This window comes from Suricata suricatta, chromosome 8, assembly GCF_006229205.1.
Source record: "Suricata suricatta isolate VVHF042 chromosome 8, meerkat_22Aug2017_6uvM2_HiC, whole genome shotgun sequence".
Lineage (NCBI taxonomy): Eukaryota > Metazoa > Chordata > Mammalia > Carnivora > Herpestidae > Suricata > Suricata suricatta.
Window position 1 is genome coordinate 93687589 of NC_043707.1, and position 15201 is coordinate 93702789.

Genomic DNA, 15201 nt, shown 5'->3' on the forward strand with positions numbered 1-15201 from the left:
GAAGGAGCAAGGACACAGCGGGTGGGGGTACCATCGCTGTTTTGTGCCAGGTGTTTTAAAAGTATTGTCTCATTTAGTCTTTATATCTGCTGTATGAAATAGTAGTAGTATTCCCATTTCATAGATAAGAAAACTGAGATTCAGCGGTTTGGATCATATGCCCATGGTCATACATTTATACAGTGGCCAGCCTAGGGTTGGAACCAGTTCTGCCTAGCTCTAAACTCAATGTTTCCATCTTAGAGGCTTCCCGGCTCATTATAGTTTGTGCATGTGTGTGTTTTCTTGCTTTATTCCTTATCTTAGAGTATTACATTCTTAAAAAGGAATGGAGGGACGCCTGGGTGGCTCAGTCGGTTAAGCCTCCGACTTCGGCTCAGGTCGGATCTCACGTTCGTGGGTTCGAGCCCTGCGTCGGGCTCTGTGCTGATGGCTGGCTCAGAGCCTGGGGCCTGCTTCAGTTCTGTGTCTCCTTCTCTCTCTGCCCCTCCCCCTCTCATGCTCTGTCTCTCTCTGTATCAAAAATAAATAAAACATTAAAAAAATTTAAAAAAAAAGGAATGGAGATCAAAGAGTGGAGACGAGAAGTCATTTTTTGAAGAATCTTCTGTTCACCAAGCAATAAATATGCTTGCTAATTACATAGAATATTTTACTTCACGTTTACCAAAAAATGCATGCCATATGTTATTCTCTCCATTTTATAGATGAGGAAACTGTTGTCAGTTGTAATGTCTTTCATCTACCAGGAAAGCAGAGCTGGGATTAGGTTATGGGTCCACTTGAGTCCAAATTCCATGTTCTTTCCAGTCCATTACAGTCTCTGGGACCCTCCAAGTCATTGTTACATCTTGCCCTATCATGTACCTTCTCATGTTCAAAAGTATTTATTCATTTATTTACTTTTTATATATTGTACAACATTTTTGTGGTGGACACTGTAGCAAACACAGAGAATGGAAAGGAATTCTTTTAATTCCTTTTTGGTCTTTTAAAAAAAATTTTAATGTTAACTTATTTTTGATATAGAAACAGAGCATGAATGGGGGAGGGGCAAGCAAGAGGGAGACAGAATGTGAAGCAGGCTCCAGGCTCTGAGCTGTCAGCACAGGGCCCAATGTGGACTCAAATCCACAAACTGTGAGATCATGACCTGAGCCAAAGTCAGACACTCAACCAACTGAGCCACACAGGCACCCCATTTTAATTCCTTTTTGGTCTTATGGTCAGTTCTAGACATTAGGAAACTTAATAGTTCTCATAGTCTCTTGAATTTTACTTTATGAATATTAGCACTTAAAGGGATCTTACAGATAACTTGTCAGAGTTTCATATTCTGAAAGATTCATGTAATCATGATACAAAATTCCAGATAAAACATTAGCTAGCATAATTTAGCAGCATACTAAAGAATACTATGCTATGAGGAAGAGAAGTTATTCCAGGAATATAAGGATGAATCAATATAAAGATACATATTAAAATTTTTATACTAATAGATCTAGTGATGAAATTTCTTTGATTATTCTCCAGACATAATGAAATGCAATTGATTAATGCAACATCACACATATCTTATGGATATGCATATATATGCATACATAATGCATGTCTGTATAAATGTGATTACTTATTTGTCTACATACATATAATACACACACATACACTTTTGAAATTCCACAGAAGAGCTGAACAACTAACAAGTCCTTGGATAGAAAGGCTCAACCTAATAAAGACATTTTTTTCTGACATTAATTTATAAATTGAATACAGTTCTAATAAAAACACTAAAATTTTCTAAAAAGTTCTTATGGAAAAAGAACCAATAAGAATAGCCAAAAGAACCCAAAAAAAAGCCCCAGAGGAATAGAGGAGAAATGAGCATCAGTAAAGTATATCCTAAAACTTTAGTAAATTAGTGAGATTGGCTGTGAGGTAAGACCAATGAAAAAGAATAAGAAATCCAAATATATATGATATTCAAATATATATAGAAATTAGGATACAATGGGGTTAGCAACTCATTTCAGTGTATGTGTGTTTGGAGGGGAGCAGTAATAGACTAGTCTACATGGTAATAGCTGGTAGCCATTTGGAAAATAATTGGATTCATATTTATGTTATGCACTAAGATGAATTCCAATTGGATCAAAGACTTAAAAGTAAAAAATGAAATCAAAAGAAGTAGAAGAAAATATGTGAGAATTTTTTTTGTTACTCAGGAATAGGAAAAATCTTTTCAATTTTTATACAAAATGCAAATGGAAGATGAAAAATATTGATAAATTTTCATGTATCTAAAAAATCTGTATGCAAAAATATGCTGTGAGCAGAGTCAGAAGACAAATGACTCCAGGCAAAACATCTGCAGCTTATCACAAAGGGTTAATATCTTTAATATAAAAATAGCTTTTACAAATCAATATAAAAAATCTTCAATTCACTAGAAAAATGGGCAAATGATATACATAGACAGGTCAGAGAAAAGGAAAATCCAAAACTAAAGCATCTTATAAAAGGGAGAGTCACTCAATTTTTTTATAATAGCAGAAATGAAAATTAAGATTATTCTCATATACCATTTTCACCTATCAAATTGGCAAAAATTCAAATGTTAGGTGATACTCTCATGTTGCCAGGACTGTGGAAACACTCCTATAATTCTCTTAGTGGGAGGGAAATTGGTATAGTTTAAACAATATTAAACAAAATTATAAATACATCTCTTCTTTGACTGTACAATTCCACTTCCTGGAAATTATTGTTTTGTTGTTGTTTTGTTTTATGTTTTCTTTTGGAGAGAGGTATCCTGGGTAGTGGGGGGATTTGAATAGAAGGCTTTTCATTTGATAAAGTCTTCTACTTTTTGAATTTTGAACCATGTATAATATGTAAATAATTTTTAGCAATTTAATACCTACAAAGTATGTGAATGAACAAACCCAAATTATCAGGGTTCTTTTCTGGGTAATATTTGGAGGGCTGACCCAGATACCCATTCAATATACCCTCTCTTCTTCTCAATGACCACCACAGCACCATTCTGGAATCCTGTGACTATATGGACAGTCTGAAAACCAACTTTTAAACTCTGAGAGTTAGTACTTATAGAGCATCTCTAAAAGGGCTGGTATACAGTAATTATTTTGGCAAATGTTATCTATTGTTTTTATTTTTATACTTTGTATGTGGGCAAACTGAATCACACAGATAGCCAGAAATAGTTAATTAGATTTTAATATCCTTTAAAAATATTTCTTACATAGTACTTATCAATAACTTGACACATATAGGTATTCAACAACCACATGGTGATGAATTGACCTCACTCTGTGATATTGTTAGTGATTTACAAAGATCAGGGTCACCTGGGTGGCTTAGTTGGTTGAGTCCAACTCTCTCTCTCTCTTTCTTTGAATGTTTTATTTATTTTGAGAGAGAGAGAGCATGAGCAGGGAGGGTGGGCAGAGAGAAAGGGAGAGAGAGAGAGAGAGAAAATTCTAAGCAGGCTCTATGTTGCCAGCATAGAGCCTGACGTGGGACTCTAACTCACAAACCATGAGATCATGACCTGGTCCAAAATCAAGAGTTGAACACTCAATTGACTGAGCCACCCAGGGGTCCCAAGTGTCTAGCTCTTGATTTTGACTCAGGTCATGATCTCCTAGTCATGGGATCAAGTCCCCCATCAAGCTCTGTGCTGAGTGTGTAACCTGCTTGAGATTGTCTCTCTCTCTCTCTCTCTTTCCCTCTCTCCCTCTCCCTCCCTCCCTCCATCCCTCCCTCCCTCTCTCCCCCACTGCCTCCCCCTTCCCAAAGTCTTGCTTGCACTCTCTTTTTTAAAATAAACAAGCAAACAATCAAACAAAACACAAATGAAAGCAAAGGCCACATTGTTGGCGGAGGCCTATGCGCATGAAGTAACCTATCCAAACGTGGTAGCTTGTTCCATTGTAGGCCTGAGAAGCTTCACCTCCTGAGAGAAGAGTGTTCAGCAGGCAAATAAATTTCAAATCACAACCTAAGGAGGCAACATGGGATGAGAGGAAGCACGTCGACTCTTAAGTCAGACGATCTAGTATAGATTCATGACTCACTCACAGAGTAGCTTACAAGTCCCTGAGTGGCTCTCTTCGCCTGTTTCGATCATTGCATCCTTGTAATATCTGCCCTTTGTTCCTCATGGCTGCTATCAAGCTCAGAAGACCTAACTATATTTGAAAGCATTTCTATGCAGGAACATAGAAGTTGTAGCATAATACATGACAATTTCACAGTAACATTAGGCCTGTTAACTCTCTCTGACTAAAGGGGATTTGTGTCTGGTGAGGACAGTGTTAAATTTACAAAGCAACCCAAGGAGAGACTGGCTTGCTATAGGGAGAGACCCAGGACTGATGGTAGGCACTTAACAGCATGTTCCAATTACAGCATTTAAATCTAATTGCATACTCTGTTAATCTCTGTCAGTGCGGCATCATTTAATATCATCACGGCAGCCTCTAATATCGTGAGCAATGTGAGCTGAGCTGAGACTATTGAAAAAGTTCAGTCCCAGGTCTTCATATCCCCTTTAATTCTCTCTGTCAATTATGCCACAGCCAAGAGTTCAAACAAAGGTCTTGGGATCTGGCTTGGAGCTACCTTTTTGAAGTGAAGCCTCTTATAAATATACAGATTATATCAGGAGCCTCCAAACCCTTCCCCTGGTTATTTTTGATGGGTTAGTTAAGTGACTAGTCCCTGAGATATAACTTATGTGTGCTTATTTCAAATAAATATTGTAAATGCTATCTGTTCCATAGATTATAGTTTTGGAAATAACATGGTGTCACTTGCACAGGCATTTCCCACCCTACCCCCAGTCCTCCTGGTTCAAGTAAGGTTGATGGGGAAAAAAACCCCAGACACCTACTTAGCTCAGTTCCTTGTACATAGTAGGCTTTTTACCTTTGTTTATTCTCATCATGAATGACAGTTTACTAGCATGTAACTGCTGGTCACAAACTTAGGTTTAGTTTTTAAATTAAATTTATTTTAGGGGCATCTGGCTGGCTCAGTCGGTTGAGCCTCCAACTTCAGCTCAGGTCATGATCTCACCACTAGCGAGTTCGAGCCCTGTGTTGGGCTCTGTGCTGACAGCTTTCTCAGAGTCTGGAGCTGCTTTGGATTCTGTGTCTCTTTCTCTCTCTTCCCCTCCCCTCCTTGTGCTCTATGTCTCTCAAAAATAAATGTAAAAAATTTTTAAATTATATTTCTTTTAATTTGAACATAGTTGACACACGATGTTACATTAGTTTTAGGCATATGACCTAGTGATGCATCAAGTTTATACATTATGCTATGTTTGCCACAAGTACAGCCACCATCTCTCCCATTACATTGCAAGTACAATACCACTGATGAGATTTCTTCTGCTCTGCTTTTTATTCCCATGACTTACTCCTTCCATATCTGGAGCTCTTTATCTCCCTCTCCCTTCCACTCCTTTTGCCCAACTGCTACCCCTTTGGCAACCATTGTTTTTTCTATTTATAGTTCTGATTCTGGTTTTTGTTTATTCATTTTTTAAGATTCCATATTTTGAAGACTCCAGTTTTAAGATTTTTAAGTGGAATCATATAGTATTTGTCTGTGTTAGTTTGACTTATTTCACTTATCATACCCTTCAGGTCTGTCCATGTTGTCTCAAATGGAATCATCTTATCCTTTTTTATGGCTGTGTAATATTTTGATATACACACTATATCACTTTTCCTTATAAATTCATCTATTGATGGACACTTAGTTAACTTTTATGCCTTGGCTATTGTGAATAATACCCTAAAACACAGAGATGTATATATCTTTTTGAGTGAGAGTTTTCATTTTCACTGGATAAGTACCCAATACTATTTTTCAAGATAGAATTATTGGATCATGTGGAATTTCTATTTTTATTTTTTTGAGGAACTTCCATAGTGTTTCCCACAGTGGCTGCAGCGGTTTTCATCTTCAGCAACAGTGCATGAGGGTTTTTTCCTCCACATCCTCTCTAGCACTTGTTTTGTGTGTGTTTGATTTTAGCCATTCTGACACATGAGGTGATATCTCATTGTGGTTTTGATTTGCAGGTCCCTAATGATGAGTGATGCCGAACATCTTTTCATGTGTCCATTGGCCATATGTATGTCTTCTTTGGAAAACTGTCTACTTAGGTCCTCTTCCCATTTTTTAATTGGATGATTTGTTTTTTTGGTGTTGAGTTGTAGAAGTTCCTTGTATATTTTTGATATTAATCCTTTAATGGATATATCATCTGCAAATATCTTTTCCATTTAGTAGGTTGTCTGTTTGTTTTCTTGATGATTTCCTTTGCTGTAAAAGCTTTTTATATTGATATAGTCCCAATAGTTTATGTTTCCTTTATTTCCCTTGTCTTAGGGGAAATATCTAGAAGAAAGTTGCTATGGCTGATGTTGGAGAATTTACTGTGTTCTCTTCTAGGTTGTTTATAGTTTCAGGTCTCACATTTAGGTCTTTAACCCATTTGAGTATGTTTTTGTTTATGGTGTTAGAAAGTGGTACAACTTCATCCTTTTATATGTAGCTGTCCAGTTTTCCCAGCACCATTTTTGGAAAATTGAAATTTCCCATTGTATATTCTTGCCTCCTTTGTCATAGATTAATTGGCAATATAAATGCAGTTTTATTTCTGGTGTCTCTGTTCTGTTCTATCTATCTATGTGTTTATTTTTGTGCCAATACTATACTGTTTTGATACTACAGCTTTGTGGTGTATCTTGAAATCTGGAATTTTGATACCAGCAGTTTTGTTCTTTCTCAGGATTGCTTCAGTTATTTGGGATCTTCTGTGGTCCCAACAAAATTTGGGATTGTTTGTTCTAGTTCCATTAAAATTGCTGTTGGTATTTTGATAGGGATTTCACTGAATCTCTAGATTGCTTTGGTTTTTGATAATGTAATTCTTCTAACCCCTGAGCATGGAATCTCTCCATTGGTTTGTGTCATCTTCATTTTCTTTCATCAGTATTTTGTAATTTTCAGAGTACAGGTCTTTCACCTCTTTGATTAAGTTTATTCCTAGGTATTTTATTCTTTTTGGTGCAATTGTAAATGGTGTTGTTTTTTTAAAATTCTCTTTCTGCAACTTTGTTGTTAGTGAACAGAAACATTCCTGATCCAGCCACTATACTGAATTTATTTATTGATTCTAGTAGTTTTTTGGTGGAGTCTTTAGGATTTTGCATATATAGTATCATGTTGCACAAATAGTGACAGTCGAACTGCTTTACCAATATGGATGCCTATTTTTTTTTTCTTGTTTGTTTGATATGGCTATAGATGTGTTTTCTCTAATCCCATTTTGTTGGGAGTCTTTTTTTTTAATCATGAACGCATGTTGATTCTCGTGAAATACTTATTTCTGCATCTATTGAGATGATCAGATGATTTTATCCTTTGTTTTGTTGATGTGGTATATGTTGATTGATTTGTAAATATTGAACCATCTTTGCATCTAGGAATAAATCCTACCTAATTGTGGTGAATAATCTTCTTAATATATTGTATGTGGTTTGCTAATAATATAAACTTAGATTGTAGTTTTATTTATTTTTGTAAATGTTCATTTATTTTTGAGAGAGAGAGGAGACACAGAATCTGAAGCAGGCTCCAGGCTCCAAGCTGTCAGCATACAGCCCAACATGAGGCCTGAACTCATGAACTGTGAGATCATGACCTGAGTTGAAGTCAGACAGTTAACCAACTGAGCTACCCAGGTGCCCTATAAACTTAGGTTTTAAAGTGTAACTCTTGAATCATAAAAATCAAATTTAGAAATATCACCAACTCTATTTAAATCCTGTATTAATTAAGAGTCATTTATTCGATCAACAAACTTCAGATGAGTGGGGGCCACTTGTGTCAGGATTAGGTTGGAGCTCTGGCCAAGGAGTTATGTTCTTTCTTAAAGAATACTGGGATCCACTTCCAGCTCCATATTTTGTAAGTTATATGGTTAGATAATTTTCTAAGCTTCTCTATATCTAAGCTTACTTTTCTATTATTTTAATACCTTTGTTTCCATTGAAGCACAGTTTGGAGGATTAAATGAGATAATGTGTATAAATATCAAGTACAATTTTGAGCACTTCTATTTTGATATGTTTAGTTATTTTGCTAAGAGTTAATGAATGGTTAGCATCTAGTGATCAAAAGGTTAAGCCCCTATCATGAATCATGGATTCATTTAATTTTTCTGTCAGCCCTATAGTTAGACCATTATGATTGCCATTTTACAGTTAAGGAGGTTGAAACACCAGAAAATGAAGTATTTTGTCCATGGTGCCATAGCTGGGACATGGGGAGCAGGAATCTTAATGCAGGAAATGGGAATCCACAAGTGTGTTCTCTATGACTACAATAAGATCAGTTCCATGCCCTCAAGGACTTTTCTTCAAATATTTCTGCAGAGATGAGGCTCACCAGAAGTAGTAATTGATTAGCCAAATCCAGCCACATGTGATTAAGTGCCTGAGTGACTCTGCGTGTTTTGTTGGAAGGTTCTGAGACAAGATGTGTTAGAGAACAGGCTGAGCCACTCAGACACATGATGTAAATGAGGTAGCCCATGTGTTTCTCTCTCAAGAAGTTGTCCAGAATTACATTGTCCTGGCATGCTTGGTTTCACCTGTCATCTGCACACAAGGTTGGTTTAAAATTGTTTTTAAATGTCTTTTATTTATTTTTGAGAGACAGAGAGAGACAGTGAGAGCAGGGGAGGGTCAGAGAGAGAGGGAGACACAGAATCTGAAGTAGGCTCCAGGTTCTGAGCTAGCTGTCAGCACAGAGCCCGACGCAGGGCTCAAACCCACGAACCGTGAGATCATGACCTGAGCCGAAGCCGGCGCTTAACTGACTGAGCCACCCAGGCGCCCCCACAAGGTTGGTTTAAAGGTAGCTGATCAAAGTATTGTTGGTCTTGGGTTCTTCCTATATGTGTGACCCAATGTTATGGTATAGTGATTAAGACTTCTGTTGCCTTCTGCCTATGGGAACTTAGGCACAGTATTTACTCTCTGCTTTAGTTTTCTCAACTGGAAATAGGCATAATAATAAAGTTGATAGAATTGGAAAATGTTTAGAATAGTGTTTGGCACATGGTGAGTATTATATTATGTATGTGTTATTATTATTTGTAATTAGTGGCTCTCAATATTTGTTCATCAGTTGGCTCCTTGAGATGGGTGGCTCTCTTTCTGGAGATGCCTGAGATGAATTTACTTACCTGAAATAAATGAGATTTGTAATCTTATCCATCCGGAACTCCTGCAAGGGTAACAGGGAGACTAGAGGAAACAGAGACAGAAATCAGACTACAATGCAAACAGGATAAGGCAGGCCTTATATGTCTGCAGGCAGATTGTCCAGGGATTCTTCGGAAGCAGTATGGGGTAAGTGATGGGATACCCCACAACAGAGCAGAAGTGAAGGCTTATCCTGTCTTTCCCATTCTTTATTTACTCCTACAGAGAAAACGAACTCCACTTTTGGTCAGTGATGTACCGTGGGCCATAGAACTAGACAGGGCTAGTTTAGCATTTTAGGCAGCCTTTCTTGGAAAGCTCTAGCCAAGATACTTTCAAACATATTAAAATCCAGCCACATCCCCTATTTTTATTTGAAATAACCATATGACTTGAGTTGTAGTCTAGTAGCTGACAAAATGTTACATTTATGTAGATTCTTAATTCAACACTTATTCATTTTGATTTGCAGTTTTTGTTGCTTATTTTGGAACCAATATATGTTTTTATGCATGCAAGTTTAAGGCTCTGAGGTCACAGTACCAAATGGTTTAAGAAGCTGTGGCAGATGGTTGGGAGAAGATGATTTGGTCAAAATAAAAACTTGGTTGAAATGATGATTTTGCTTTCCACTGATTTCTTTTTAGAAACTTCGTTCAGTACCTATGTGGTTAGAATTCCTTCTGCATGGATAGGGAGAAAAAGCTCATAAGCTCTTGCTTTTTTTTTTTTTTTTTTTTTTTTACTCTTTTTGGATTGCTCTTCACCCTAGATGGCAAGGTAAGATTGTCCAGGGATTCTTCTCACTGAGAATATGGGAGTCTACCCCCAAAAGCACTACAGGGCCAAGATGGTGCTCAATCAAAGGAACCCAGAAGTGAATGCTTAGGTCTGATGCTGGAGTGGCGGAGGGGGGGGTGTTATTCTGGAAATGTCTCACATGGCTTAGCTCAGATAGTTGGAGGAAGCTTTAACAATGGTGTGACCTTCAGCAGGGGCTAGTGGAGTCACGGAGGAGAAGGGGGTTAGAAGCTGTAGGAACAGGAATCTCAGAATTTCAGCAAACTCCAGGGCCCTTCATTGATATGACGAGAAGAAGGTTTTACAAAGATCTCTTTCTTTCTTTTGGGGCGGGGGGTTGGTGTGAGTTACTTAATTCCTGACATCCTAGAAGCAGATACTTTTTCTGGGGACAGGATTGGGAGGATCTCTATGAGCCAGCCACTTTTCTTACCTTGACTAGACCAGGGCAAGTCCTGGAGGAGACTGATAAAATGCCTTAAAACTTTAAGCTTCCTTCTGTTTGCTCTTTTGGTGGCTCGTTTTCTGCCTCTTAGTAGTGATGAGCAATTACAACCCTTATAATAAGAAGGGTTAATGAGTTTGCCTTTTGGGAAGCAACATATATTTTAAAAAATACTTAATAATATAACCCAAATGAGAGGTACTTATAAAAAGGCAGAGGGAGGTCCACAGATGGGCCAGGTTTGAGATGGGGGAGAATCGTAGTAAAGAACCAAGGCTTTTCAGTTAAATCAACTTGTTTGAATATTATTTTGGATCTTATTAGCTGTGTGATGCTGAGAAAATGACTTAACCTTTGTGAAATTCAACATCCCCAGCTACAATATAGGTCTAATCATTGTCATGACATCATTCCATAAAATGCTATCATAGTGGCCAGTACACACAGAAATGTAATATTGGGAAGGAAAATCATGTAGAGGCAGCTTGCAGCTGGGAAAAAAAGATGCTACTGTTGCCTCCCCTTCTAAAGTCAAGGAGACACCTGCTATAATATCCAGCAATGGCCACATGTGAGTTTTGCATAGCATGGCATTCCAAAAGAAATGGTAGGACAGCACTTTACCCCCTTGTCTAGTCAAATAAAGCTGTGTGTGTATACAGAAATTATTTTAGAGAGCTTAATTGAAGTTAGTCCTCTCTTCCTACTTTAACCGAATCCTTAGGATTTTTAAGAAGGGAAAACTGATAATTCATTCTCCAGATTAATGTTTGCTAGATTTAAGACACATCCCTAGCATCCTGCAGTTTGGAGACAGAAATAGTGTAGAATGTTGGGAAAGGGCAGAGATCATCTGCCTATTATTGTGGGTTCTTAAGGAACACCGGAAAATCCCACATACTTCTGCAGGCCTTGAATTTGGGTTGATGTAGGTAAAGAGATTGTAGATTTGAAAGCTCATCAGAGACAACTGTGGATATTAAAGATATAAGCTGGAGTCATGTCCCCAGTGTCTCCGGGGGGCTCCGTGTTAAGGCCATGTCCAAGCTGGCTGAAGGAATTAGTGCTCACGCATCTCAGACCATGAGTAGAAAGGCAGTGAGAAGGAGGGAACCAGAACTCACAAGTGCATCCCTCATATTCTTCTGGGGAACAGGCTTCTCTTTGATTGACCCCCCACCCTGAGTAGAAGCGCATGAACATGAGAACGAATGGTCAAGGGAGAGCAGGCCACCTCTCCTCTCCTTTCTCGGTGGCCCCTGGCAGGTGCTTAATGGAAGATGCAGGGATGGAGGGTGATAATTCTTACGTGGGACTGAATATTTAGCTGAAATAAATTAGAGTATCAGTCTACAAACTGCTGAACCAAGTTGAATTATTAGAGGGACTATGATATTGTCAAGGGTTATTTGTCAATAAGGTATCACCAAACCATTGCCCGAACTCTACTTCTCCACTAGCATGTGGTGGTGGCCAGGGATTGAAAAAGCAGTCAGCATGTAAACAGAAGATTATAAAAGGGAAAAATAGTGTGATAGAGTTAAGTAGGGAATACTATGGGTCCACATTCAGAAACTGAGGACTAAGCCTTTGGAGGGTGTGAGAGTGCAATGGTGTAAATATTGAATAATCCCTCACTGGAAAGAATGACCCTGATTTGGGTATTTGCCAATTTCTGTGGTGTAAATACTCCTACCATGGCTAAAAGTATGATGTCACAAAATAAGGAGTTGAGAAGAAATGTGCACAGTCAGCTCTAGTAAGCTAGTTCCAGCTTCCTCCCAGACCAGTGTGTGTGTGTGTGAGAGTGTGTGTGTGTGTGTGTGTGTGTCTGTGTCTGTGTGTATGAGAGAGAGAGAGAGCAGGAGTGAGAGGGGGAGAGAGAGAGAGAAAGAGAGAGGGGACAAAGAAATAGAGAGATGGGGAAGAGGGAGAGAGACAGAGACAGAGAGAATATGTGTCAGAGAAGGCTTTCTGGGAAAAGGGACCCTTGACCTAAGTCTGAAAGGATGAATAGGAAATGGCCAGGCAAAGAAAGGTAGGAAGAGGAAGGGCATCCCAGGCAGGAAAGTAGAATGAGCAAAAGGAGGAGGCCTAAAGCAGCATGACTTTTAAGGACAGAGCACTCAGTACACTTTATGGTGGTTACTAATGCTCAGTTCAGATCTGTTATTTTTATCTGTGTTGTAATTGACATGCATGTTACTCAAATTATAGCCATATTGAAATCTGTTCATTTTATTGGCTCATCATTAATTTGTCAAACACAACAAATATTGATGAGAGCCTACTTTGTGTTTATTATGAAGTAAAAGTTTAAAGATGGGTGGGACATCGTTCTTGCCCTGAAGACACTTGTAGGTAGGGGTGGAACCTAACTGCCTAACATATAACACCATGGTGAGCACACTGGTTAAAGTATGCATGTGCTATTAGGGATTGTGGTAGCTAAGTAATGGACTCCAAAGATATTCTTGTCCTAATTTCTGGAACCTTGTGAATATGTTAGCTTACATGGCAATAGGGACTTTACAGATGTGATTAATTTAAGGATCCTGAAATGGGTAGATGATCCTCTGTTATCTGGGTGGGCATTAAAAGCAGTCAGAAGTATCTACAAGAGAACAGTTCTCAAAAGAAAACAGTGGTATAAGGAGAGAAGCAGGAGAGAGAAGTCCTGTGCTACAGGCTTTGAAGTTGGAGGAAGGGGCCATGAGCCGAGGAATGCCAGCAGCCTTTAGAAGTTGGAAAGGTCAGATAAAGGGATTCTTCCCTAGTCTCCAGAAGCAAGGCAGACCCATCACAACTTGATAGCTCAGGAGACTGTATCTCACTTAACCTCCAGACTGCAATTTATGTTGTTTTCAGCCATTAAATTTGTGGTAATTTGCAGGAGTAGGAAACGAATGCAGGGATATTAAAGAGGATGATTAACAACGATAAAAAATCTTGACTTGTGAGTCAGATTGTCTCTTTTTAAAAAAAGTTTATTTATTTATTTATTTATTTATTTATTTATTTATTTAGAGAGAGTGTGTGTGAGCAAAGGGGGGACAGAAAGAGGGAGAAAGAGAATCCTAAGTAGGCTTCATGCTGACAACACAGAGCCTGACATGGGGCTTGATTTCATGAACCATGAGATCATCACCTGAGCTAAAATCAAAGGGTGGAAGTTTAACCCACTGAGCCACTCAGGTGCCCCCTCAGATTGCCTCTTTTTACAATCTTGGCTTCATCTCTTAATAGACCCATAACTTTGGACAAGTTACTGACTGACTGCCTCAAGCCTCAGTTTCCTCATCTGCAAAATGGCATACTAAGTTCATAGGTTTAGAGTATGGGTATTGTGAGATTTACACCTACTGCACTGAGTCCACAGTGAGCAATCTGTAAATGTCAGCTATGCTTCTCTTTTACACCATCAAATTGCCTCCCTACTCCCTGAACTGACCATGTTGAGGATAAAATAGGCTTTTGTGGTATGACCTGGACAAATGACTACCATTTCCAATGTTATTTTTGTGGGCAAATATGATCTCAAGTTGGAAAAACCCAATCCTTTACAAATTTTGGAGCCCGAGTACAATTTTAATGTGAGCTCCGTCTCTTCTCTTGAAAATGAACAGTCATGCTCCATCAGCCAATGAAAGGGTTAAGAGCTGTGCGTCTTTCCCATCTCCTTGCCACCCCCACCCCCTCCCCACCAATAAAAACTCCCATTTTGTGCACTCTGCCTTTGGCTTGAGTATTATTCTCTGGTCTGTGATTTGGAGTCAGCCTGTCTGTCCCCTGACTGAGCAGGAACAGCTGAACAGCTGTGAAAACAATGGAGAAGCCGAAGAGAGCTGTGATCAGTGGGGGAAGCTGGGGAAATCTGGGACCCACCAGCCCGTTTCCCACGTCAGTGCACAGCCTACAGAATCTGGGTGTCATGTGGCCAGGCTCAGCCTTAGGGGCCTGCTCCCAGCTAGGGGCTCCCCATCGCTGGCACCGGTGCAGCTCGGACTCTCTGGCACCCTCTCTTCAGAAACTGTTCTTTTTCCACTGTCTCTTATTCCTTCCGTGTTCTCTGGACTGTTGCATAAACATAGTGTTGCTAGGCAGCCCTCAGCCTCCTTTCATCCTGGATCCCAGGAAACTCTGTCCTGGCAAATTCACTGGAGTGTGCTTACAGCTGGTGTTGTGCTCAAAACCAGCTCTCCTGTCTGGCCCCGGGTTTCCCCTACAGAAGCCCCCCAGCGTCTGTCTTGTACGTTTGATTTTCTAGATGTGGATATCAAGGAGAGTTTAGGGACCCCCTCCACCTCACCCTACCATTTAGTGTCTCTTACTCTGCAGGCTGTGCATACACATTGTCTAACTTAATCACAGCCCTTTGCCAGCCTACTCAAGATTACTGGACAGTAAGGAATTTTGCTCAGGCTCCACTGACATACCCAGTGACCTCCTAAGAGAGTTCTGTATGTCGCCCCACTTTTTCCTTTGAGCCACAGAACTCACCACTCACTTTTCCAAACCTCCTCCCACCCCAGTTTCCTAGTGTCCACCCTCTCCTGGTTTTCCTTTCTCTGAAATGGACAGCATGTTTTCCTTCCTCAAAAGTCTGCACTGTCCTTTATACCCCCAACAGCCCTCAAGGAACCTGGT